General features: G+C 46.6%; 1 protein-coding gene across 4 annotated transcripts in view; it reads right to left on the bottom strand.

The window, feature by feature from the left end:
- LOC142587347 (tRNA:m(4)X modification enzyme TRM13 homolog) overlaps positions 1 to 27,394 on the bottom strand; it is a 424,180-nt gene that overhangs the window by 28,022 nt on the left and 368,764 nt on the right. The window lies entirely within an intron of this gene.

Raw genomic sequence — 27,394 nt, 5'->3', positions numbered from 1 at the left:
TTGGAGAAGTGCATATCCGGAAATTCCCGAATATTCGAAGAGGGCCGAATAACGGCAGAAACGGCGAATATTCTGACAGACGGAATAATTGAGCAGGTAACGAATTATATGCTTGCTCCGCATTCTCCTCAGACCATGTTTATTCACTGACAACTTCGCATGACCGGCTCATTATTTGTATGTTCTGTTTCAGTCTATCTGCATGACGCCCGTGAGACACGATCAGTTTCAGTTTCTTTTTACCAAGCTTTATTCTATGGCTCTTTCATAACCATATATGATGTCCTTTACGGCTCTGTAACTATATGCGATAATATATGTATCCCAAAAGTGTTATCTGGACAATCTTTAAATGTTTGGAAATTAAAAAGAAAAAGAAATATGTCCGAGGAGAACGTTGCATCGCCATCGACAACTCCCGCGTTGTGTTCCCGCTTTTCTCATGTAATCGCCGGCTCATTGCTACCTGCTGCGCTGCTTCTCCGTGAGACAAACGCAAAACACACTAACTTCGCCACTTCGCTATTTGCAACTATCTCAGTGCTTATACAGCCTTCGATCGAGCGTGTTCTCCAAGAATGGCATCAACTGCAAATGACGAGCCACCGAGCAAGCAAGGAAAGAAAGCCGGAAGAAGCCCCCTTTGGCGGCACTGCACAAAGCTCTCGCCATCGACAGCTCGGTGCAAGTCGTGCGAACATGCTCTTACAATGCCAACGGGAGCAACCACTATACTATTCAAAATCACATGAAACAGCACCCTTTGTTGATGGAAGAGTACAAAAAGAGGCCGCCGCGAACGCTCCGTTGAAGAATCAACCGACACTGGATGATATACTTCCGCAGATATAGTAGTCATTGTCTCAGAAGAAAGAAAACGCACTTCAACAGAATGTGGCAGCCGTTCATTTCTTCACCATTTCTGCCACATCAGTTCAAAGCACTGGTTGAAGCAGCTGTACAGTCGTGCTACAATCGAACATCTCGAACAAAATTGTCGCATGTGCTCGTGCCGCGCCTGTACAACGACACAAGAGCAAAGGTATGACACGAGCTGCGAAAAGCACTTGAACACGGAACCAGCACTCTATCACGAGCGATATCTGGACGTCGCGTGCCAACGAGAGTTTTGTAAGCTTCGCGCGTCATTTTCCTGCGGTGAAGTTCGACACGAAAAAGTTCACTCTGAACACGCGACGTATGCCGGAGAGTCACGCGCTTGTGAACATAGCTGCGTCATTGGAGCAGCTAAGCACCGACTGTGAGGTACCAATCGACTGCGTCAAGTACATCGTGACGAACAGCTGCCGGAATATCCGAGCGGCGGCCAGGAGGCTGCCTTGGCTCCAGCGAGCCTGCTTTGCGCACACTCTGCCCTGATCAGTGATTTGCAATGAAATGTCGTATACTCCGGCAATCAACAGACTCTGCAAGAAGGCGAAAACGATTGTAGGGCACAAGCATAGCCCTAGTGCACAGAAAATACTGAACGATCTGCAGACGTAGCTGAACAAAGACGTGCGCTATGTTGTGCAGGATGTTGACACAAGATGGAGTAGTCAGTACCTCATGCTCTCAAGGCTCCTTGAACTCTAAGAGGCCATCAGACTTGAGCTCAACCTTTAGGACACGAGCGCAGATACCTTTAACTCTGCAAAGTGAAGAGATGCAGTGGAGTTTTGGAAGCATTGAAGACCTTATTTGACGCAACTGTGATCTTAAGTGCTGGAAAGTACCCCTCATTGTCATGTCAAATTCCAATTATTTTTGAAATGCTGCATTGCTTCGATGATTGCAAAGGCAACTCAGCGTTTGCTAACAATCTCGCAGAATGTATCAAGACTCGTTTTGCTGCGTGCGAATTTGACGAAGTGGCCAACCCGGCCATGTTTCTTGCTCCACGCTTTAAGGACACAGTTCATCAGGCATTGAAGACCTTATTTGCCGCAACTGTGATCTTAAGTGCTGGAAAGTACCTCTCATTGTCATGTCAAATTCCAATTATCTTTGAAATGCTGCATTGCTTCGGTGATTGCAAAGGCAACTCAGCGTTTGCTAACAATCTCGCAGAATGTATCAAGACTCGTTTTGCTGCGTGCGAATTTGACGAAGTGGCCAACCCGGCCATGTTTCTTGCTCCACGCTTTAAGGACACAGTTCATCTAATGCTGAAAATTTGGTAAAAATAAACCTTGCGGCCTTTCTCTGAATACGTTCAAGACAATAAATGTTGCGCTTAGTATGAGGATCCCATATAATGCACGCATATTCCAGTCTTGGCCGCACAAGAGCATAACAGCTTAACATTAGTGGGAGCAGTTTTAAGTAGGGGTGTGCGAATATTGAAATTTTCGAATACGAATCGAATACGAATAAGGCAAAAAACTTTCTTCGAATATCGAATATGTATGTAGTATTAAAATGTTGCAAAACGTGGTAACAATAGCTTTCAATGTCTTTCAGCCAGATCATCTGGCTGAAAGACATTGTAACAAGGGAGCTCCACGCAGCTGGCGTCGAACCCAGTGAGGACACTGCCATGCCAGCGTCGAGTTCGTGTCCGCTGGTGGTATCCACTGTATGAAAAGCTTTTGACGGTCTAGTGATGAACAAGGAGAACGCACGTTTGGCATCTGCCTCTGAGAGGGAAGTTACAGACTATACGGAAAAGCCTCTTCTCGAAAGGGACAAGGATCTTTGTGAGTGGTGGCAGTCCATTGGCCGCTTCACGTAGCCGCTTTTAAGTATACTCGCCCAGAAGTACTTCACCATCGCTGCCACCTCAGTTCTAAGTGAATGTCTTTTCGACCGTCTGAAATGTTGTCACAGCGCATACAGAGCGCTTACTTTCTGAACATGTAGAGCAGTTAATTTTCCTTCATGATAAGCACTAACAAGTGCATTACTTGACTGAGAGCATTACCTGTCATTACCTGAGCGCATTATCTGTAATGAGTGTCTTTTGAACCTGTAGCAGCCTTGTAAAATGCATATTATTTTAACAAGGGTTATAAAGCTATTGTTACCACATTTTGCAACATTTTAATACTACATACATATTCGATATTCGAAGAAAGTTTTTTGCCTTATTCGTATTCGATTCGTATTCGAAAATTTCAATATTCGCACACCCCTACTTAAAACTGCTCCCACTAATGTTAAGCTGTTATGCTCTTGTGCGGCCAAGACTGGAATATGCGTGCATTATATGGGATCCTCATACTAAGCGCAACATTTATTGTCTTGAACGTATTCAGAGAAAGGCCGCAAGGTTTATTTTTACCAAATTTTCAGCATTAGATTCACATTCTGATTTAATACAAGCAAATGGCATTCCTATATTACAGGCACGAAGGCGAAAATTTAGATTAGAATTTCTTTCCCAACTTTTGGAAAACAAACTAGCGCTAGATGCATCAACATATTTGTCACCCTTAACAAGCAGACAAACCCGACACCACAATGAAAACACCCTAACCCCATATTTTGCTCGCACAGACATATTTAAGTTTTCTTATTTCCCGAGAACCATTAGTGAATGGAACTGCCTTATCAAAACAAGTGGTCAAACTGTGAAATGAGCTTTCTGAGCGTGTGTTATTGATTTTTTCGTTGCTGTTTCTTTTGTATTTCTTGTATTTGTATCGACCACCCTGCTTGGACCATGAGTCCGCAGTATTATATAAATAAAGAAAAAATAAAAAGCTCATGCCATTCCGCCGCGTCGCGGGCCCGACGGACAGCCCAGAGCTGTGCTTCAAGGTCAAAGCTTCGTAGAGTTCGGTCCCACCCTTCCGTGGTTGTGCTGGCCGCCGGCGCCAGCGGGCAACCCCGGAGCATGTGACCAAGGCTAGCTACATCTTTACAAAAGCGGCACGCATTATGAGGGTGCGCATCCGGAAAGATTTGTGCAGGAAGGCCGAACATGGGTAGGTGCCCGCCTTAAGCTGCTTGTACGTGCGTTCTGGTTCTTTACTGAGTGCTTTGTGCGGTAGCTGCATGGTTCTCTTGACTAACTTGCAGTGCTGGGTGAGGTCATTGTAAGTCACGAGGGGGTCGCGCTCGCTCTCCCATCCTGCCGAGAGGGAGTCCGGACTCGCACGGTGAGTTAGGTCTCGTGCTGCCTCGTGTGCCGTCTCGTTGAGGTTAGACAGCGGCCCCTTCAATTGTCCCATGCGTGCCGGGAACCAATTGATGTACGAAAAGGACTTTTTCTTGGGCAAGTTGGTGCTTAGATTTCCTAGGTATACTTTGTGGCACAAAATACATTTCCTGAAAAGGGACAGAAGAAAGTGTCTTCCTTTCTTCTGTCCCTTTTCAGGAAATGCATTTTGCGCCACAAGGTATGCCTAGGAAATTGATGTAGTGTGGAGTGAGGTGTTCAGTACCATGTATTCTGCCGACGGTCGGGGATATGCTCCCTGTTCCGAAGGATAGAACTGTCCTCTTGGAGTCGCAGTACATCAAGCTTTTGTCGTCTTCTAGGAGTGCAAGGCTCAGGACTATCAGTGCGGACCGTGCACGCGTTGATGACCGTGTCATCTTTGTTGGCCACCGCTGCTACATAGGCTCGTCTGCCAGGATATTTGGCTGCGTCCGTAAAGCAGCATGCGTTCCCGGAGCAATTGAAAAGTTCCCATTTCTCCTTGGGGTTATTTTCTGTCTTAAAAAATCATTTTTCATAATAAATTCGCTTAGATTTTTAGGAGGTTACGCAACGGATTACTATATCTTTCATACGTAAGTTTTAGACCAACATTGAATGGCTATTCCTTAATAATAATATTTGGGGTTTTACGTGCCAAAACCACTTTCTGATTATGAGGCACGCCGTAGTGGAGGACTCCGGAAATTTTGACCACCTGGGGTTCTTTAACGTGCACCTAAATCTAAGCACACGGGTGTTTTCGCATTTCGCCCCCTGGCTATTCCTTAGTTTTCCTATATAGATTGTCTTTCTTTCGCATGCTAGTTAACAAACCTTTTGTTAATCAGGGATTATGCGGAAATATAAATATTTTCTTCCATTTGACAATTTTAGTGTTTGCATATATAGCTTTCAGAAACAAGAAGCAGAAATTCTCTAGTGCTCCTTCAAGAGCACGCAAATTCCCAATGGTAACCCAATCAGTATCATGAATTGTATTGATAAAGTTGTCGTCATTTAACCTAGAAGTAAAATGGCTTGTCTTAGAGTGAGGTAGTTTTGCGGCAAAAGTTACAAGTATGGGAAGATGATCAGCGATAGGTACATCAATGACGCCTGGACGTGGCGTTGGTGTCATATTGCTTAAAGCGTGGTCAAGAAGAGTACCATTTCCAATGGGTGAAAATCACGTAGGGGATGAAATTATGGACTCAAGCCCGAAACCAAGAAATCAATTACTATATGCCATAGTGCTGTTGTTATATGTCTCCAACAAATTAATATTGATATCACCAACTAGCACAACTTTCTTGTTTTCAGCAGAAATTATATTGAGTACTGCAGCAACATTGCGTAGAAAATCCAGGATAGATGAAGATGGGGAACAATGCATGCAATGATCGAATTGTTAAGATTGCAAGGAGGGGAAACATTAGGTTCAATCCACACGGATTCACAGGTCAAAACATTTAAAAACAAGTCAAACCTACGCTTTTACTTAACTTCAAACGATGTAAATATAGCCGAGCCGCCGTAGCGACCAGAATCGCGGTGACAACATTCTGAATTGTACGAGCGAAAACCATACAGAATGCCACAAGAGCCTAACCACGTTTCAGTAATACACAGAAATTAAAAAAAAATGAAAGAGCGATTCAGAGAAGGCAGCAATGCTGTCACGGTTTTGCACAAGCTACGCGCATTTATGTGCAGTAACGAACAGGCAGAATTAGAGAGCAACGATTTTGTTTCCTCAACTGAAAGCTGTGCCATGATGATATAGGGCGAATATTATCAAATAGGAAAGATAAACTGAAGAAATCAGCGAAAAGTGAATACGCGAAGATCAGATTCCGCATTTATCCAAAAGACCCTGCTGTCATCAGACTTACGGGCCTTAATACGACAATTCTCAGACCCGGGGAACTGCCATTCCTTTTCCATTTTTAGAGCAAGCGCTTTGCCAAACTGCTTCTTATTGGTCATAGCAAGATGTTCGTTGACCAAAGCAACGCTATCATTAATTCCAGACATCCAGATCTGGGACGTGCGCAAACGCGCTTTACGCGCTTTGCGCAGGAACTCATTTTTCTTTTCGCGTGAACAGAAGCGCGCGATGATGCCTTTTTTCAGCTGTTTTACTGGCCCCACGGTGAACAGCGTCAACATCAGTCGATGCAACAGGGCATTCAATTACTTCTCCAATAGTGTTCTATATCACTGCGCAATCCTCGCCTTTTGTACAAAGGACGCCCTTGATTTCGACGTTATTCACGATGCTGTATTGCTACATATCTTCAATCCTCTTGGATAGCTGTTCGTTTTGTGCCATCTGTTATGTCACCCATCGAACTCACTGAACATGACATAACGGTAATAATTGAAAAGCTAAAACTTTCATCGTGATATGGCTCGGATGGCATCAACTCTAAACTGTCAAAACAACACTCAGCAGATTAGCCCGGCGAACTTCAGGATTAATCTACTCGCAGCCTTTACCTCCTGTAACATCCCCATCGCCTGGAACAATGGTCACGTCGTTCTAATCTACTAATCAGATAATACTGTCACGTGGTAGTGACGGTTAATAAGGCAGCAAAACTGTGATTAACGAAACGGGCGTTTTATTGGGCGAACTTGTGCCCTCAAAAACAGGCTACACTCAAAGAACAGCGGTAGCGGCGAACATACTCGGCGATCATCGAAAATCTAATCAGAGGGTCAAGCGCGTCGGCTTTTATAGATCAGTCGTCGAATGTGCCAAAGTAATCGCTGGGACCCGCGTGTCTTCCACAAAGTTCTACACTATTCGCGTCGCACATACACGCAATAAGATTACACAAGTTGCGGGGAAAGACAGCGGATGCAACCATCGATAACATTCCAGAAACTTTTTACATGCAGGCGCGTCCTGCGCTCTGCGATAACATTTGTTAGATTCTTCTGCGTCGTGAAATGCCATGAACAAGAAGGCCTGAATCCCAACATCAGATTCTACCGTTTTCCTTCAAGGCCTCACGAAGCGCAGCGTCGGGCGCGCTGGATAGCTGCAGTTCGTCGCGCTGGGTAAGCTAAACTTCGCGCCATGCTGACTGCTTCGCCTGTCTTGAAGCTTGCTTATCTGCGTTTTAAAATTCGGTCTTTTGCACCTACCGTTCCGACGGCAGACCGACTTAGCAGCAGGCATGACTGGTGATTCACGATTCGAGACCCGGCCACAGCGACAATTAACAATTCGACCGGTGCGAAGTGGTGAAGTGACCAGGTGTGTGCAAATGAGCACAAATGGTCGGGCTGATTCGGTAACAATTCACTACCCCAATACGAGCAGCACAGGTTAGAGAGGCAAATGAGCTCATCCTTGACCTCAAGCCAGCACGTTGAGACAGCGCAGCAAGGTAGTATTGATTGCAGCACATCGATGTTCGAGCGCTGTCGTTAAAAGCTACATCAAGCGAGCAGCGCCCGAGCTCGCGCTGCAGCGCGATTCGCACGTACGTTACTGCGAGCTCATATGCATTGCATCAGTTATTCATCAGTTGCTAACGGGACAGATGTCCGCTACTCCAGTGCAGGCATAACTACTTGTCTAGCGGCATGCAGTCAACAAAGATTGCAGGAGGCCCGCCGTTTCACGGCATGTCGAAAGACCGCTGCCGTCGTGCGGTCGAGCAGTTCCGTAAACATGATGTCTGCTTATCGCTGCTGCGAATTCATTTATAGCAAATATTTCCTCGCGTTTCTGCGCCTGAATCTAGTAGCGTGCAAACCTTACCTGAAGTTCAACTAAGTGCGCGACTCGCTTCACTTGCGATTGACACCACGCTAAAACTTCGCCGCTTGTTTCTTGAACGGCGTACACGTATTCGGCGTTGCATGATTTGCCTTTACGCAGCGTGCCACCCCTGAAAAAATCTTCGGCGCCCGAAATTCGCTGCAAGCCGTGGTACAACAAAACCGAAAGTAGCACTCGTCCTTGTGTTGCCCCTATTCTTCGTCCCTGTTTGTTTGCGCACAAAAAGTTTTAAGATGAATCTGTTCCAACTAGGCCAACTCGCAGTTATGCGAAAGTAGCGGGTCCGTATTGTAAACGTGCTTTCGAAAGCAGACGACCGAGCTTGGTACTACCCAGCTCAGGACAGAAGGCGCTTTTTAGCACCATTTTCGCAGCGCCCCCTGGGCAATGCAAGAGCCCCATAGGGGTCCATACCCAAACACGGTCGCCGGGCTGGTACTCGACGAAGTGACGTCGGAGGTTGTAGTGTCGGCTGTCGGTCCTCTGCTGGTTTTTGATCCGCAGGCGGGCGCGCTGTCGGGCTTCTTCGGCGTGCTGGAGATACGTAGCGACGTCAAAATTCTCCTCGTCCGTGACGTGCGGCAGCATGGCGTCGAGCGTCGTCGTCGGGTTCCTGCCGTAAACCAGTTTAAACGGCGTGATCTGTGTTGTTTTTTACACCGCCGTGTTGTAAGCGAATGTTACGTACGGCAGGACGGCATCCCAAGTCTTGTGTTCGACGTCGACGTACAGTGCTAGCCTATCGGCGAGGGTTTTATTCAGGCGCTCCGTAAGACCATTCGTCTGTGGGTGGTAAGCCGTTGTCCTCCTGTACCTTGCCTGACTGTATTGCAGAATAGCTTGGGTGAGCTCCGCTGTAAAGGCCGTTCCTCTGTCGGTAATGAGGACTTCTGGGGCGCCATGTCACAGCAGGATGTTTCCGACAAAGAATTTCGCCAATTCGGCTGCGCCACCTTTCGGCAGTGCTTTAGTTTCAGCGAAGCGGGTGAGCTAGTCTGTCGCCACGACGATCCGCTTATTTCCGGTTGTTGACGTCGGAAAAGGTCCCCACAAGTCCATCCCGATCTGCTGGAATGGTCGGCAAGGAGGCTCGATTGGCTGTAGTAATCCCGCTGGCCCTGTCGGTGGTGTCTTTGTCTTGCATTACAGTTCGGTCTTGGCGTGGGATCACGGCTGCGTCGCGTTGACCTGTGGCTGGTATGCGACGTCGTCAGGTCGTCTTTCACCGTCGTATTCTTTGCTTCCACACTTAGTCGGGACGGCGGCGTGTCGTTATGTCGTTGATGTAGTTTCTTCGGCGGCGGAGGATCTTCGTCAGTCCGACAAACAGCAACCACACCTCCATCGGTTGCTGCTTTTAGTTTTCCGGATACGGGCTCGCTGACCGGCCCCGGGCTGGGCCAGTGTATTGTCGGCGCTGCGGCGACAGGTAGCGGCCTGGTGACGGCGAACGGGACGGTCATCGAGCGCTCCACTGAGTGGCGGCGAGGTAGTCGGCGATATCGCGAGGTCGTTCGCCAAGCTGTGGTCGCGGCACGTTAACGGCGAATCCTCGCAGTGCAATTTCCCGGTATGTGCATCAGCGGTACACATGGCCGGCTTCTCCGCAGTGGTAGCAGAGCGTGCGGTGGTCAGTAGCGCATCAAATGTCAGTCTTCCTCGCGTACCGGCACTGGGCGACGGGCGGTCGTGCTGACGGCGGCGTCGGTGGACGACGTAATTGTGGCGTTAAAGGGCCCTGGCGCGGTCGTGCAGGGGGGCCTTGACGGCGGGCGACGGCGGCGTAGATAATCGCTTCCGGCTGGGGCTGCGGTGATTCTGGTTGCACCTCAGGAACTCCAAGCGATCGGTGCACCTCTTCTTTCACGATGTCGGCGGTCGAGGCCACTTGGGGCTGCGACGAAGGCAAAACCTTGCGGAGGTCTTCGCGCACAATGGCCCTGATGGTCTCGCGCAGATCGTCCGAGGCCAGTGATTGAATTCCTGCGTAGTGGGTAGAGTTTGTACGGCGGTTGAATTGCCGGTTCCGCATGTCGAGTGTCTTCTCGATGCTGGTGGCCTCGCGAAGGAACTCTTGTACGGTCTGCGGTGGGCTTCGTATCATTGCGCCGAAAAGTTCTTCCTTCACACTACGCATGAGAAGGCGGACTTTCTTCTCCTCGGGCATATCTGGGTCGGCGTGGTGGAACAGACGGTTCATTTCTTCAGTGAAGATGGCAACGTTCTCGTTAAGTAGCTGCACTCGGGCGTCCAGCATGGCTTCGGCCATTTCCTTGCGCACGACGCTCGTAAAGGTGCGCAAGAAGCCGCTACGGAGGAGGTCCCATGTTGTCAAGGTCGACTCCGGCGCTTCTCAAACCACGTTCTGGCGGCATCTTCTAAGGCAAAGTATACATGCCGCAGCTTGTCGTCGGAGTCCCAGCTGTTAAAAGTCGCGATTCGTTCGTAGGTCTCCAGCCAGGATTCCGGGCCTTCAGTCACTGCTCCATGGAAGGTCGGTGCGTCCCGAGGTTGTTGTAAGATAACGGGGGACGCTGGGGCAGCCATTGGGGTTGTTTTGACCACGATCTTCTTTGTCAACTCAGGTAGAAGTCCGTCCTCTGGGGGCAGTCCTTGCAGTCTGCGGCTAGCACGCTGGTCTTGGGCGATGTTGGTTTTGTCCTCGGGCTTCCGGCTTGGATCGCGGCTTTGCGGGGGCGTTCGGTACATGAACGCACTAGCGCCTCCAACAGATGTCACGTGGTAGTGACGGTTAAGAAGGCATCAAACTGTGATTAACGAAACGAGCGTTTTATTAGGCGAACTTGTGCCCTCAAAAGCAGGCTATACTTAAAGAACAACGGTAGCGGCGAACACACTCGGCGATCGTCGAAAATGTGATGAGCGGGTCGAGCGCGTCGGCTTTTATAGATCAGTCGTCGAATGTTCCAGAGTAACCGCTGGGACCCGCGTGTCTTCCACAAAGTTCTACACTATTCGCGTCGCACATACACGCAATAAGATTACACAAGTTGCGGGGAAGGACAGCGGATGCAACCATCGATAACATTCCAGCAACTTTTTTTCCATGCAGGCGCGTCCTGCGCTGTGCGATAACATTTGTTAGTTGGTTAGAAGTGGTCGCCCGATAAAGATAAAGTACACGTGTCAATACATACTCTCCTCTTAACTACCGACGAATTTCCCAAACCAGCGTACCCTGCAATAAAATGGGGCACGTCACTTTCACCCAAATCATGCACTTTCTTGACAGTCACAACTTTTTTCACCCATCCTAACATGGCTTCCGTAAGGGTCTGTCTTCCGAAACGTAACTTGCTATGTTCGTCCATGACTTACACATTAAGTTCAATGCTAAAGCAACTTGACAAGTTACCCCACCAACGCCTATTACTGAAGGTCTCCCAGCTGAACCTGCACCCCCACATCCTAAATTCGATTACTGAATTTCTCACTAACCGATCACAGCCAGTGCATGTCAATAATTTCACTTCCGTGCCCCTCCCTGTAACATCTGGCGCCCCATAATATAGCGTTCTAGGCCGTCTACTATATTTAAATTATATTAACGACCTTCCTCTTCATGCATCCTCTCAAATCCGTATGTTTGCTGACGATTCTATTATCTACCGCACAATTACTAACAAATCTGACCACAGTATCTTGCAAGATGACCTTAACAAAGTGAAAGACGGGTTAATGACCCTTAACCCCAATAAATGTAAGGTAATGTACTTCATTCGCCACCATCAGCCCTTATAATTACCGTATAATGTTACTAATACTACCTTCGAAAAAGTGGACACATTTAAATACCTCGGCGTCACCCTTTCATGCGACTTAGACTGGTCTGCTCATGTAACGCGCATTACTGCCTCTGCTAATCAAACATTGGGATTCCCAAAACGCCATCTGCGTCATGCACCGCATCACATTAAACTATTAGCACTCAAGACGCTCGTACGTACGAAGCTTGAATACGCATCCCCGATCTGGTCGCTACATGAAAGTTACCTTATCAACGTACTAGAAAGAATTCACATTCGGGCGGCAAGGTTCAATCAGTCATTCATCATATTCTCATAACAGCGACGTATTACAACTAAAAGCAGAGTCTGCCTTAAACACGCTATTATTCCGGCGTCGCATTGATTCATTATTCCTTTTTCCTAAATTCTCTCACAGCTTGCTTGATCATGCACCATTTCTGTTGGCCCTTCCCGCTCGTCATTCCTTGTACACAGGGCATTCCTTGCAAGTAACTCGTCCAGGCAGCCATAATACAACCCATCTCTGTATCTTTCTTTTGCCTATCATCAACCGACTGGAACAGCCTGCCCCGTCACATTGCCGAAATCACATATTCATCGACGTTTGCTTATAAGCTTAATACTAATCCTGTTCATTGAACTAAGATGGCCACTAATTAGAATAAGCACCATTTGTAAACATCAGGCCTTATGCAATACCCCGAGTGAGGGGTCTCTAAGGAACTAAAAGTGAAGTGAACCAAAGCGGTGCAATAACCGACCTGAAGTCGAAATCGATAAGGCTGTCTGAAGATCAAGCGATACCGCCAGAGGGCTCTGGTCGTCACCACCCCTTGAGTGTGATAAAAAATCAATTGAGCATCCCACTTCACTCCAGCATTGGCATTACCGTCGGTACCGGAGCACCCGCAGACATAGAAGGTGTCATAAAGGGCAATGAGCGTATACTGCTCGATCGTGAAATTTGCGTCGCAATAGCGATTACTCGATTGCGTGGAGGAAGAGTGAATGTGGTGCTGATCAACTTCAGCCAAGAGTTCAAGCACGTCAACAAGGGCACGATGATCACATAGCTTCAGGAAATTGTGGAAGCCAGCAATGCGTTTGTTTTCTCCGATTCTGCTGCATCTACCTCGACGACCACATTTCTCGAAACAGGCCTTGAAATAAGTCCAAGCCTCCTTAAGAGTAAGCAGCAACAGTCGAAATCCTTCACCAATGATACAAAGACTGCTTTTCGACGTCATTGAAGAGTCAGCAAACACAAGTTGTAAAGCATCACATAATAGCCGAAAAATCCGCTCGGCCACTCCATCAGAGCCCTTACCGAGTTTCAACGCGAGAACGAGAAGTTATAAGGTGAAAAGTCGACGAAATGCTGCGCGATGACATCATGCAGCCATCGAAAAGCCTATGGGCGTCTTCTGTGGTCCTAGTGAAGAAGGATGAAACTCTGCCCTTCTGCGTCGATTATCACCGCTTGAACAAAATTAGCAGGAAGGACGTGCACCCCCTCCCACAGATAGACAACACATTAGACCGGCTTTGCAATGCTAAGTATTTATCGTCGATGGATCATAAAATTAGTTATTAGCAAATTGAAGTTAACGAAAGGGGTCGAGAGAAGACCACGTTTAACACGGCAGACAGCCTGCTCATGAGTTCAAGATGATGCCATTCGGACTTTGCGCCTGCAACGTTCCAGCGTGTGATGGACACACCCTTGGCAGGACTGAAGTAGTAGACTTGTCTCGTCTACTTGGATGACGTTGTAGTCTTTGCCAGGAATTTGAAAGATCGCCTTAGGTGGCTTCAGACAGTACTAGAGTCGATCAATAGTCATCTGGGCTAATCCTGAAGCCGGAAAAGTGCTCTTTCGCTTACGAAGAACTTCTCTTCCTAAGTCACGTGATCAGTAAGTCGGCAGGGCGTCCTGACCCAGAGGAAATAGCTGCCACCTCCTGTGGCCCATCTACAAAAGCAGTGCGCAGATTCATTGGCATCTGTGCCTATTACAGGCATTTTGCAAACGACAATTCACGCATTGCGAAAACCCTGACTCATCTCACAAAATCCGACGTGGACTTTAACGGCGATACACGACAGGATGATGCATTTCAGGAGCTGAAACAACGACTGCAGTCACAACTGGTGCTTTCACATTTCGATGAAAAGGCCGAGATGAAAATACTACTACTGCACGTCAGGTCAGTTTATTTCCTTAAAGGCCCCTTTATCAGGGGTGTTACATAAGGGTTGGGGTACATCTTGCAACAACAATTCAACGTAATAACAAATGAAACTTTTGAAAAGTGGTAGATACCCCGTATAAACAAATACATACTCGTCACAAATTGTAAATTAGAAAAAAAAACTGTTATTTTGGCCGAAGAGAAGAAACAGCGGCAATGGACAATTCACTTGAGTAACTACTGGAACATTTGAAAAAAAGGTAGATACATTGCATACAATCCAAAACGCACGGTAGATGATGAATATGTACAAGAAAAAGGTAATTAATTTGACAGAACTGAAGCAACCTCAGCAATAAACACATTGTGATTATTTGTATATACAACATGGGTGGAGAAGGGCATGCCAATCAGTGGCTGTTCGCGAAAAAAAGGAAGCAGAGAAGGTAGTTGTGTGTGAGAGTGGTTTGAAAACTTGGAGCGGATACCGAGCGCGTTCTGATATTCTTGCGGGTGGAATTACGTATGGCACACGATTCAGTGAACTGTAGAAAAACTCATGAAAGAGACCAACGCTGGCTTTCTTACGGCGGTGCGAGAGCGACTAAAATTCAGATTTCTCTTTTAAGGATTATATGCTTACGCCATATGAGTAACATTTTATTTTATGGGGTTTTACGTGCCAAAACAACTTTCTGATTATGAGGCACGCCGTAGTGGACTCCGGAAATTTCGACCACCTGGGGCTCTTTAATGTACACCTAAATCTAAGTAGACGGGCGTTTTCGCATTTCGCCCCCATCAAAGTGCGGCCGCCGTGGCCAGGATTCGATCCCGCGACTTCGTGCTCAGCATCCCAACACCATAGCCAATGAGTAACTACGGCGGGTATATGAGTAGCATGAATGAATGTATATTACTACAGGATTTTGGAAGTACTGAAGTGCGTTAACGAGATATTTTTGATATGGGTTCCAGACTGGTGACGCATATTCGAATTCAGGCCGGATAAGCGATTTGTACGCCACAAGTCTGACATCCTGAGACGCATGGCGCAAGTCAGCATCATCAGCCTGGTTACGCTCACTGCAGGGCAAAGGCCTCTCCCATACTTCTCCAAATAACCCGGTCATGTACTAATTGTGGCCATGTTGTCCCTGCAAATTTCTTAATTTCATCCGCCCACCTAGCTTTCTGCCGCCCCCTGAAACGCTTCCCTTCCCTTGGAATCCAGTCCGTAACCCTTAATGACCGTCGGTTATCCTCCCTCCTCATTTATGTCCTGCCCATGCCCATTTTTTTTCTTGATTACAACTAAGATGTCATTAACTCGCGTTTGTTCCCTCACCCAATCTGCTTTTTTCTTATCCCTTAACGTTACACCTATCATTCTTCTTGCCATAGCTCGTTGCGTCGTCTTCAATTTAAGTAGAACCCTTTTCGTAAGCCTCCAGGTTTCTTCCCCGTACGTTAGTACTGGTGAGACACAGCTGTTCCACACATTTCTCTTGAGGGATAATGGCAACCTGCTGTTCATGATCTGAGAATGCCTGCCAAACGCACCCCAACCCATTCTTCTGATTATTTCAGTCTTATGATCCGGATCTGCGGTCACTACCTGTCCTAAGTATATGTATTCCCTCACCACTTCCAGTGCCTCGCTACCTATCGTAAACTGCTGTTCTCTTCCGAGAGCTGTTAAATATTACTTTAGTTTTCTGCAGATAAATTTTTAGACCCACCTTTTTGCTTTGCTTCTCCAGGTCAGTGTGAGCATGCATTGCAGTTGGTCCCCTGAGTTACTAAGCAAGGCAATATCATCAGCGAATCGCAAGTTACTAAGCTATTCTCCATTACCTCTTATCCCCAATTTTTCCCAATCCAGGTCTCTGAATACCTCCTGTAAACACGCTGTGAATAGCACCGGAGAGATCGTATCTCCCTGCCTGACGCCTTTCTTTATTGGGATTTTTTGCTTTCTTTATGGAGGAGCACGGTGGCTGTGGAGCCGCTATAGATATCTTTCAGTATTTTTACATACGGCTCGTATACACCCTGATTCCGTAATGCCTCCATGACTGCTGAGGTTTCGACAGAATCAAACGCTTTCTCGTAATCAATGAAAGCTATATATAAGGGTTGGTTATATTCCGCACATTTCTCTATCACCTGATTGATAGTGTGAATATGGTCTATTGTTGAATAGCCTTTACGGAATCCGGCCTGGTCCTTTGCTTCACAGAAGTCTAAGATGTTCCTGATTCTATTTGCGATAACCTTAGTAAATAGTTTATAGGCAACTGACAGTAAGCTGATCGGTCTATAATTTATCAAGTCTTTGGCGTCCCCTTTCTTATGGATTAGGATTATGTTAGCATTCTTCCAAGATGCCGGTACGCTCGATGTCATGAGGCATTGTGTATACAGGGTGGCCAGTTTCTCTAGAACAATCTGCCCACCATCCTTCAAGAAATCTGCTGTTACCTGATCCTCCCCAGCTGCCTTCCCCCTTTCCATAGCGCCCAAGGCTTTCTTTACTTCTTCCGGCGTTACCTGTGGGATTTTGAATTCCTCTAGACTATTCTCTCTTCCATTATCGTCGTGGGTGGCACTGGTACTGTATAAATCTCTACAGAACTCCTAGCCGCTTGAACTATCTCATCCATATTAGTAATGATATTGCCGGCTTTGTTTCTTAACGCATATCTGATTCTTGCCTATACCTAGTTGCTTCTGCACTGCTTTTAGGCTTCCTCCGTTGCTGAGAGCATGTTCAATTCTATTCATATTATACTTCATTATGTCAGCTTTCTTACGCTTGTTGATTAACTTCAAAAGTTCTGCCAGTTCTGTTCTAGCTGTAGGGTTAGAGGCTTTCATATATTGGCGTTTCTTAATGAAATCTTTCGTCTCCTGCAATAGCTTACTGGTATCCTGTTTAACGGAGTTACGACCGGCTTCTGTTGCACACTCCTTAATGATGCCCATAAGATTGTCGTTCATATCTTCAACACTAAGGTCCTCTTCCTGAGTTAGGGCGAATGCCTGTTCTGTAGCTTGATCTGGAATTCCTCTATTTTTCCTCTTAAGGCTAACTCATTGATCGGCTTCTTATGTACCAGTTTCTTCCGTTCCCGCCTCAAGTCTAGGCTAATTCGAGTTCTTACCATCCTATGGTCACTGCAGCGCACCTTGCCGAGCACGTCCACATCTTGTTTGGTACCAGGGTCAGCGGAGAGTATAAAGTCTATTTCATTGCTAGTCTCGCCATTCGGCCTCCTCCACGTCCACTTTCGGCTATCCCGCTTGCGGAAGAAGGTATTCATTACCCGCATATTCTCCAAACTCTACTAATAACTCTCCTCTGCTATTCCTAGAGCCTATGCCATATTCCCTCACTGACTTGTCTCCAGCCTGCTCCTTGCCTACCCCGGCATTGAAGTCGCCCATCAGTATAGTGTATTTTGTTTTGACTTTACCCATCGCCGATTCCACGTCTTCATAGAAGCTCTCGACTTCCTGGTCATCATGACGAGATGTAGGCGCGTAGACCTGTACGACCTTCAATTTGTACCTGTTATTAAGTTTCACGACAAAACTTGCCACCCTCTCGTTAATGCTATAGAATTCCTGTATGTTACCAGCTATATCCTTATTAATCAGGAAACCGACTTCTAGTTGTCTCTCCGCTAAGCCCCGGTAGCAGAGGACATGCCAGCATTTTAGCACTGTATATGCTTCATTCGACCTCCTAACTTCACTGAGCCCTATTATATCGCATTTACTGCCCTCTAATAGCACTGCTGGACTCGCCTGACTAGATAACGTTCTAGCGTTAAACGTTGCCAGGTTCAGAATCCAATGGCGGCCTGTCCGGAACCAGGAATTCTTAGCACCCTCTGCTGCGTCGCAGGTCTGACCGCAGCCGTGGTCAGTTGTTTCGCAGCTGCTGGGGACTGAGAGGGCCGGGGTTTGATTGTTGTGTTCATATAGGAGCTTGTGGCCAAGTACTGCACTAGGGTGGCCAAACCTGCTCTGGTGAGGGAGTGCGTTACCGGTTCTGGTCCCCGGGATCAGGCCACACTCCAGGCCTGTTTATGCAATTTTATCAACATGCGGATTTTTTTTAATCCGATGAAGAATTGCGGGGCACCGGTGATTCGAACCACGGTCCTCTTGCACGCAAGGCAGATGTTTTACCTCTACGCCACCGCTGCACCCCATGGCGCCTCTCTGCACCAGTGGCGCCTCATAAAGCCGAGTGTTTTGTTCGCCGATGATACTATGCTGTTGATATGCGTGCCCCAGTTAAAATCACAGGAAATTATGACGCCGAAGTACTTGAATGATTTCACTGATTCAATCCGATTGTTGACTATTGTGCAAGAAGGCAAGAAGGGTGTACGACTACGAGTAAATGACACATGTTTACATTTTTTTGGATTGAGACTCATTAGCCAACGGGCACACCAAGACTGCACATGGTTGAGTTTTTGTTGCAAATTATCTCTATCTGTGTCATTGTTAATGGTATGATAAATCACGCAGTCATCAGCGAACATCCGAATTTTGCAAGTTACATGAAGGGGTAAGTCATTGATGTATATTAAAAAGAGAAGTGGACCAAGAACAAACCCCTGAGGCACACGTGAAGATACCGGAAGATGAACGGAGGACTGGTCGTTGATAGTAACGAATTGCTCGCGGTTAGTGAGGAACATTTCTAGCCATTTCAATACATCCATGTTTCATTTCAAGAAAGAAAGTGTATGTAATAAGTGACGGTGAGGGACTTTATCAAAAGCTTTTTCATAGACGAGGAAGATAGCATCAGTTCGTTGATTACAGTCAAGATTCGCATGAAGGTCGTGAAGGAAAATAGCTAGTTGGGTCTCGCATGAAACGCCATTACGAAATCCATGCTGTGCAGGATGAAAAACATGGTTGGCGTTTAAATGGTCCATGATGAGTAGGTAAATGACGTGCTCCATTATCTTACATGGAACACTCGTTAAGGAGATGGGGTGATATTTTAGTGGGTCCTTCCGGTTGCCTCCCTTGTAGATGGGGATGACTTTTCCCACTTTCCAGTCATAAGGGATGCAGCCTGCTGAAAGTGACTGAGAAAATAAGACACATAAATGCAGCTGATACATACTTAGTAATTTTTAACAGTTTCGAGTTGGTGCCATCGATACCGGTGGATTAAGAGAGCTTGATGTTATCAATTACATTGCAGATACCATCTACAGAGAACGTGATGGTCGGCGTTGCAGATAATATGTTACTAGACATTAAGGGTAGAGGAGAACTAGTATATTTAGTAAAAACTGAGCCGAAGGCATTGTTGAACGAAATGGCACAGTCAGTATCAGTCATGATATCTCCAGAATCGTCAGCAAAAGTTGTGGCGCGAGCTTGAGGGGGGTTTATTACTTACCAGAATTTCTTGGGGTTTTCTGTGTATTTTCGGTAAGTGGATGTTAAACAAAGTATGCCTGGCGCTACGAATAGCAGATAAGTAGATTTTTTCGGCAGAATAATAGCTTTCCCATGCGTTAGCATTTGTACTTTGCTTGGCAGATCGAAAAAGTCTTTTTTCTCTTATTTTCTAGTCGCTTTATATGGTTAGTGAACCATGGGTTCCGACGGTTTGAATGGAAGGTAACTTTCGGTATATGTTTGTCTACTAATTCAGTAATTTTACGTTTAGACAGCGTCCAATTAGTGAGAGTGGTTCGCTCCTAAAATCGAGATTGAAAGTTTGATAGAAAGGCAGTCAGTTCATCATTAATGGCTTCGAAGTTTCCTTCATCGTATGCTGATAGTTCTGAGATATGTTGCACGTGGTGGCGCGGAAAAGAAAAAGGTAGCGTGAAGAACAACTTTGTGGTCACTGATACCAGGAAGGAAGGTTAATGATGATAAGCTGTCGGGGTGATTAGTTAGTATAAGATCTAAGATGTTTGCACAGCCAAGCGAGACACGTGTCGGTTCAGAAACAAGCTGTGAAAGATTAAAGTTCAAAGAAACATTACTGAAGTCTCTAGCGTCAGCATTAGTAGATGCTGCTAAAGATAGGTCATGCCAATCGATACCAGGGAAGTTAATGTCACCGAATAAAATAATATATGCGTTAGGATGTGCGGCAGTAACCTGGCATAAGATGCTGTTTCATTTTTCAGGGGAATCAGGGCTGTTAACAGGTGGTCGATAACACACACCCAGCGGGACAGCCTATGGGAAAGAGCGGATAAGTAGCCAGGCTATCTCAAGGCCACTAGGAGGCACGATTGGTGTACAGGGCAATCGCTTGCTAAATGCTATAAGAACCGCCCCCTCCTCGCGTTCCTTGGCGGTCACAGCGGTGAACTTCGAAGTTTGGCAAGTCGGATAATACCTCATTGTCACTGATCTCAAACGTTAGACACGTTTCTGTTAAAATAAGTAAATTACTGCATGATGCAGAAACGAGACTTGATATGCCTTCGCGTTTGGGAAGAAAACTACGGGAGTTATTGAAAATAACAGATAAAGAAAGATTATTCGTTGTGGTGATGTGGCGATGTTTAAGCGAACCTCTATTGCACTTTGATTGCTAGTGAATCTCCTTCACGGGTTTAGATTATTCATTGTATTCATAGCGTTTGGATCCTATGACAAATGTTTTGAAACGTAGACTGAAAAGTGTTGTATTGGTTTTGCCGAAAAGAACAAGATCTTTTCGGGCACTTCGAACAGCGGGTGAAAAGTCTTCGGCAATACTGTAGATACTCCCCTTTAACTTGCGACCATTAGACAAGACCAATTGTTTTCTTTTATAGAATGCAAACTTGGCAATGATGGGACGGTTACGGCCAGGTGAATAGCGTCCCAGCCGGTGTGCACGCTCAATTTTTTTCGGATCGAGGCTTATGTCCATGTGCTCATGAATGTTATCAATAAATCGTTTTTTTTTCGATTGCGCAAATGTTTCAGAAGGGCTGGGGTCAGGAATGCCATACAATATTAAATTGTTTCTACGTCAACGGTTGTCAGCATCCTCTATGCGGCTCTCTAGGCTAGATACCAGGCGACCAGTTTCAGAGGTAGTAGCGTACACAGCTTCCAATTCTCTTTGCAGGGGGATCAGTGCCTGGTAGTGTTGCTCCAGTTCCATAACTCGCTTATTTAAATCCGTTAGTGTCGCATCGGTGCACAAAAGTTCATTCTTTAGGCCTTGTACCTCAGTGATTAGTGTGCTTTGTCCAACTGTCAGCTTCTGCAGCTCAGCGAAAACGTCAGCTATACTAGGCCTCGGATTGGTTTCGACATCGCATAACAACAGCAATGACTGAATAGCATGCACACATTCACCAAGCATAGCGAGGCAGCACTGAGGGCTCCGGAGCTGCACCAAACAGTAACTGCTACCTTTCTTACTGAAAAGACTGCATTTTGCACTGGCCAGCACGTTACGAGACAGCGTTGTGGCGCAGCCGCCGAGCCGACAAGGCAGTCGCGATGGTTGCTGCTCATTTATAGTCGACGGACTTGATAGTGTCCCTTTCGATGCGTTATCCCACGCTGGTTGGAGGATCCAGTACCCGAGTGGTGGCTTAGATTCCTTCAGCAAAGCCAAGGTAGGTGAGATGTCATTCTGGTTGGGCTAAAGGTATAGTGATGGCGCATGCTCCGTTGGTGCCGCGATGCAAGCCATCTGCAGTGGATGCAGCAGCACGGGGCAAACAACGGCGGTGATCATGTGCATGGTGAAATCCAGCATGTTAAGAGACAGCGTTGTGGAGCAGCACCGAGCCCACACGTGACTGATGAAGGGAATCTCGACGTCGCCGCTTATCTCCAGCGCGCTGACAAAGCCCGACAGCTCGCTCGCCTGCAGAACAAGAACCAGCGGGGAAACGACAACCGACACTACCATCTTCGACGACGTTACGTCAAGTACCAGCCCGGCAACAATGTTTTGGTTTGGACTCCACTACGCTGACGAGGACTTAACGAAAACATTTTGCGATGCTATTACGGACCCCACAAGATCATACGACGTATTGCCGCACTGGACTAAGAGGTCGTGCCAGACGGCATTTCGCAATCATAGTGGAGCCCCTCACGGCCTGAAATTGTCCATGTTATGCACCTTAGGCCCTTTTACCAATGCTAATTTACTCTGGGACTTTCTTTCTTTGTTTGTTATTTCTCTTCAATGCATGTGGTTTAGTTTGTTGCGCTCGCGTTTATAGCATGGGAACTATACTTTTTGAGAGGGAGGCATTGACACGTGTACTTATTTATCCTTTTCTTAGGCACTGCATTTTACGCACTACCAACTTAAAGTTATCGCTCAGTGCAAGACATGTCTACATGAGTGGAACTTGCTCGTATGTTATCGATGGTTCTATGCATTGTCTGTTGTCACCGAAGCTTGTGTAATCTGATTGTATGCACGACGCGAATTGTGTAGTACATTGTGGAACACAGGCGGGCACCAGCAATTACTTTGGTAACTTCATTGACTCATGTAAAAAGCTGACGCACTTGACCGACAGATCAAATTTTCGATGATCGCTGGCTGTGTTCGACGCCATCGTGCTTTGAGTGTAACTTGCTTTTGTGGGCACATGTTCACCCATTAGTAAAGCTATCGACAGTTTTGCTGCTGTGCTTTTTCACTGCCACTACTACGTGACAATTATTAGACACTTGCAGCTTTATTCTATGTGTATTAGGAAGTAAAGAATGTCCACGCTAACGAACGGTGCTCGCGTCCCACAATGCATGGCAGCGCAGATGCTGTTGTATGCACGCGAGTTTGCGAGAAGGTGCCCAGAGTTGTGTGGTCTCCATGTGAGATACAAAATGCCATTGACTAGTTGTGCCATAAATGGGTGCCAGCACAACAATATTAGCATGTGAGTGGCTACGCAACACGCTGAACTGCATATCACGTGGAGAAGCGTAGTCTCGCTTTCGAGAACCTGACTTGGCTTGGCTAAAAAAACACTTTTAACTGGTTAATAACCAAAGCAGTTGGGCAGGAAACCACGAAATCACATAGCTATTATTGGACAAATAATCTAGCACTTCATAAAACATGAATCGCAGGATCATTGGCTTGACAAAGAAAATAATACTTTCTTCCGGCTATGGCAGCACTTGTGGTCCGCGTCATACTAATGCCGGAGTATAATCGCTATCGCGATCATCTATCACGTATCACTATTTTCAACGTGCTTCTAGTGAAACACGCTCTAGCGAAACACATCCTCACTAGAGATCGAAAAGGTCTCGTAAAAAATGGTTCACAGCGTTTTCCCCATTACCAATTCATGATTAGACACTCTGACCGGTAAGCTAACCCTTGCACTTACCATAAGAATTGATTGTCAGTACCTTTAATATTCATTTAGGGCCAAATGCATTCCGCTACGTTGTAGAGGGGCTTCAGAAACAACCGATCAAATTTTTGTGGCAACGTACGTGCTGCGTGGTGATTGTCTTTGGCTTTCAAAGAAAGCGCGCGAAATATTGTTGCGTCAAATTCTTGCAGACGACAGCTCCACCTGGTGAGCCGTCCTGAAGGGTCTTTGAAATTGGCTAGCCAACAAAGGGCACGGTGGCCGGTAACCATTCTGAATGGGCGACTGTATAAATATGGCTGGAACTTGGCTATCAACCTGAGGACAAGCATTTCTTTTCAGTGGTAGAGTAGTTCATTTCTTTGGATGTAATAGTACGGCTAGCATAAGCAACATCACGTTGACAGCCATCTTGCCACCGCATGAAGACTGCACCAAGGACAATGTAGCTGGCATCAGTGTGCAGTTGAGTTTCTGCATATTTATCAAAGTTGTGGGGTCCGGAGGTCTCTCTCTCTCTGTCCTCTGGACTCCAAATAAACGGGATATCCTCCATTGGTAGATGAATCAGGGGTTCTCAGGAGTGAATCAGGGGCTCCATAAGGCATCTGTAGTATAGGCAGCGGCCCAAAAAGTGGCACATGTCATATTTGTTGGTTGGTGGTGAACATGCGGCTACAAGCATACTCTTTTTTGTATCTGGCTGAATACGATCCTGACCAGCAGCATGGCCGAAGAATTTCAGCTCTTGATAACCAAAATGACATTTTTCAGGTTTTTATGAAAGGCCTGCTGAGCGAATTGCAAGAAACAGGGACTGAAGTTGCTGGAAGCGTTGCTCAAATGTCTGAGAAGACGATGTCAAAATAGATTAGGCATGGGTCCCACTTAACACTAGATGGCACCATCCATTATTACAATGAAAGGTTGCGGGAGCTGACCATAAACCGAAGGGCAGCACCTTAAATTCGTACAGGCTGTACCGAGTTACGAACGCAGTCTTTTTGCGATCACCTTCGTCAACGTCAATCTGTCATTATCTGCTCCTTAAATCCATTGAGGATAAGTATCGGGCACACTGAAGGTAGTCAAGAGAGCAATCCATGCAGGAAAGAGGGTAGACATCTTTTTCGGTCTCCTTGTTCAGTTTGTGGTGATCCACACAAAACAGAAGAGTGCCATCCTTCCTTTTCCCAAGTACAACAGGGGACACCCACGCGCTGATTAAGGGTTCAATTACGTCTTCGTCGAGCGTGTCCTTCCCTTGATAAGGAATAGCCATTTGCTGCATTTGTGACACTCAGCATGCTGACGCACAGGCTGATAGGTCGGATCCAATATGCTTTTTTTTGCGATGTTGATTTGTTTTACTTTTGATGCGGGTGCACAGCAGTCACTGAACATGCATAAACTACTGCGTTTATGCTCTTTCTGTGTCGCTGAGAGCTCAGGATTTATACAGACTGAACTGACAACTGCGGTTTACCCTTGACAGCTGCAGAAGGCTCAGCAAATGCAGAACGTATTGCACCCCCGATGACTTCAATATGAGCAATGGCCGTTTGCTTTACCTGGTGTTGATGTTTGCCGCTGATGTTCGTAACTAAAAGCTCAGTCATCCTGCAATTCCGTTGAATAATGCCGCAGGTAACACAGATTTCCTGCGCCAAGAGCACCGGCAAGTTTCCTTTAGCGCTGCCACTACTGTTATAGTTGCAATCGTTTTTAACAGTTACGAACATGCTAGGTCGTGGCGGGAGTGTCAGTGTCATCAACATGTAGTGCTGTCTTGCGACTGTTACTATCTTGCAGACCGGGGGCGTAGTTGTCAGGAAAAGTTATGATCCTCGTTCAAAAATCAATAACCGCTCCGTGCTCACAAAAGAAATCCGTCCCAATGATGGCTTCCAAGGAGCACTCGCACAACACGATCAAAGAGGCAACGTACATTGACTGATGCATTTGGAGCCTGTTGGTGCATCTCCCAATCGGCATCGGGAGATGACCACCTGCTGTCCGGAGGCTTGGTCCGTGCCAAGGCGTCATGACTTTTTTTCATTTCAGCAGCTAGTTTGGCAATCATAACAAAATAATCGGCGCCAGTGTCCACGAAGGCGGTGACTGGAGAGTTGTCGAAGTGAATGGGGATGTCAGTGGAAGCACTTTTGTCGTCGACGGCATGCGGCTGTGAAAGGGAATTGTCGGCGGTTGGCTGGCGTATCAGGAAGAAGGATATTCTAGTTGATCTGCCCCCAACGCCATGCGCAAAAGCCGAGTGCTGGCCAGGTGACGTAGAGCGTCGACGATATGGAACGCGGGACTGATACAGCTGAAGAGTCTGGGACCGGTCGCTTGCCAAGTACTCGGCAATAACGTGGGGTTGCTCGCTATCACGGAGACGACGTGCACCTGGGCGAAACTCAGGAAGGCACATCTGCTGGTATGTGCACTCTCAGTGTAGGTGACCTGCTTCACCACAATGGTAGCAGAGTGGCTAATTGTCGGGAGCATGCCAGACACTGGATTTCCATACGTTTCGAGTAGGAATCGCGCAAGGCCTAGGGCTCGAGAAGTACTGCATCATCTGTCGCGTGGATGGATGATACGGATATGCGGCTGCCGACTTAGGAGCTAGTAAGGCTTCGGCATATGTCAGAAGGGCCTCGGCTTGCGGCACAATTAGCAGTTGTACTAGCTGCCCGACCTTTGCAGACCACGTAAGGAGACAGTGCGCGAACTGTTTGCACATCCTTACGTACATTACCATGGACGAGTTCCTCAAGGGTTGTCAAATCAGGCGTCGCCATGGACGGCAAGAGAGATGTTTGGGCATTTATACTGCGAAGACCGCTGTCATAGCATATGTTTCATCGTGGTTGATTCAGTTGGGAATTCGGTTATCGTACTAGGTGGGTTGCACACAAAACCTGCGAACGACTGCTCTTTCACACCTGAGATCAACAATGTGCATTCTTTTCATGTATCATTCCAGGATCACCTCGCCAGAATAGCCGCGACATGTCCCCAACAAACTTGGCAACACTCATTTGGTATGTGATTTCTGGAATTGAAGGCACATTCTGCTTGCTCATTCCTGTCCGAACTTCTGTAGGTATTCAGCGAAGCACTCAGCGATACCAAATGTTAAGCAAACTTGTAAATAGGACATGCGGTTCGTCGATTTATGGGCTGTATAATTTGCATTTAGTATTCTCTCGCTAATTACTGTAACAAGCACGATGTCAAGGGCGCATAACTCAACAGAAAAATACCTCACTCGATAAACATGAACGCTCACTGTTACAGCACTGTAGTGTTTAGGAGCGCAGGCAAAAGGGAAGCATCGCTGCCTCTCGTTTCAACACGTTTTCAAAACTTTAGGTTACGCGACTTCCAATTGTAAGGTAACGGGAAGCCAAAAATGCTGGCTAAAAATATTGAGCTAGGTCGCCAAGCTAGCTTCAAGGTTATAGAACGAGGCGTGGGCGAAGTTGATGAAGGCGAGGTAGACATACAGGGGCTTCCAGTGGTTATACCATTCGTTGATGCTGGCAGCTGGTTATAGTAGTCAAGCCAGTCCTCAACCTCCCTGAAAGCGTCACCGTGAAACGACCTTGTGGTTCGCGACGAGTTGAAAATCCACCAGCAGGCGCAGTGGTGCTCTCTCCAGTCTGGTTAGCCGTTGAATTGGTTGACATCTTTCATATGCGGACTGACCGAATATGCAATTCTACTGGTAGTGCTAGTTGTCGCCAGCCGTGCTAAAGGTCAGCGTCAAAAGTGTCACAATCGAAGTTGGCAGCTCCCTGTTGGTCACACTGCATGGAACAGCTTACCCCGCAGCTCCACAGTAACGTGTAGGAGTAGTGGAGTGCAATGTATAATACAGTCATGCTATTGTATTCTACAATGTTCTGAAGTATACCAATAGTTTACCAGTAGGCCATTAAAAACTTTCATAAGTTTTGTAACAATTATACATAAGCTGTAAATTGATACGTTAATTTCCTCTTTAGCTGTTCGAACAGAGGTAGCTTACAGACTGGAATATCTGTTTTTGGTGCAAGGTTACGAATTTCTAAACCTTGTGGTTCTATGTTTAGGTTTATTTCATTTGATTTCAGTTTGATTGA

This window comes from Dermacentor variabilis, chromosome 7 (assembly GCF_050947875.1).
Source record: "Dermacentor variabilis isolate Ectoservices chromosome 7, ASM5094787v1, whole genome shotgun sequence".
NCBI classification, from domain to species: domain Eukaryota; kingdom Metazoa; phylum Arthropoda; class Arachnida; order Ixodida; family Ixodidae; genus Dermacentor; species Dermacentor variabilis.
Note: the sequence above shows the minus strand (reverse complement) of the source record. Positions and strands in the feature narration are given on the sequence as shown.